The sequence below is a fragment of the Myotis davidii genome, unplaced genomic scaffold (genome assembly GCF_000327345.1).
Source record: "Myotis davidii unplaced genomic scaffold, ASM32734v1 scaffold1126, whole genome shotgun sequence".
In the NCBI taxonomy this organism is placed as follows: domain Eukaryota; kingdom Metazoa; phylum Chordata; class Mammalia; order Chiroptera; family Vespertilionidae; genus Myotis; species Myotis davidii.
In genome coordinates, this window is record NW_006296800.1 from 84,892 (window position 1) to 85,993 (window position 1,102).

The following is a 1,102-nucleotide window of genomic DNA, read 5'->3' on the forward strand; positions in this document are numbered from 1 at the left end:
AAAGTGAAGGGGAGGGAGTGAGGGATGGAGGAAGGGAGAGAAGAAAGGAGGGAGGGAGGGAGAGAGAGAGAGAGAGAGATGGATAATAGGGAAGCATTGATTTGCTGCCCCTCGCATGCCCCCTACCGGGGATGAGCCCGCAATCGGGACAGGTGCCCTGACCAGGAATCAACCTGCAACTTCTCAGTGCATGGGAAGATGCTCAACCAACTGAGCCACAGCGGCCAGGGCCACAGTCTCATTGTAAATAAAAAACAATTCCTGACAACAGGCTCATGTTTCAACAAACCGGGCAGAGTTCCGCCAATTGTCTGGCTCCCAGTCTAGTGCCTCTAATTAGTGTGCTTTCTCCCATAGCGGCCTGAAGAGGAAAGGTGTTTTGCTTCCAGCTAAGGGCCAGGGGGTGGAAGGATGTGCGAAGGCATTTCTGATATGAAGAATGAGGCTTCGCATCCTGGTTGCCATAGAAACCTGACGTCAACATGGCGACTGTGACGACTTTTTAAAAGAGACCTGGCCTGGCCTAAAAGCAGGCCCCGCCTTCAGACATTGGGGACTCAGAGGTTGTGGGTGTTGGCCGTGGGGGTTGAATCGTCCTGGGATGTCGGAAGACAAAGGAGATCCAGATCTAAGTTTCCTCTTTCCCGCTTTAGGGTTCGGTCCCTCGGTGGTCTCATAGGTAAAGCCAGTGTGGTCCCGCCAGGCTCCAGTGAGTGTGGTGTCCTGCAGCTACTTTCCAAAGGCAGAGGCTCCTGAGGTAAGAATGGTAAGGACTCTCTCTGAGCGCCAGCTCCCGCCTCTGTGAACCAGGGATAAGAATGTTTAACCCACAGGGTGGCTGTGAACGTGCAGTGATGACACATGAGTAAGCCCTCGGCCCTGTGGTTATCATGGGATCATGATGCCTGTATGAATCCAGGCCACTCCTCACTCCTTTCCAACTTTGTTGTTAGGGAAGGAGAAAGGGCTCTGTGAGCAGCCCGTTATCACATCTGGTTGTTAGGACCACTACCCACTTGTGTTAGTGTCAGTGTCACTAACCCAGTGCCTAGCCTGGTGGGGGCACTTAGTCACACCACGAAAGCATAGTGATGCTGGATCT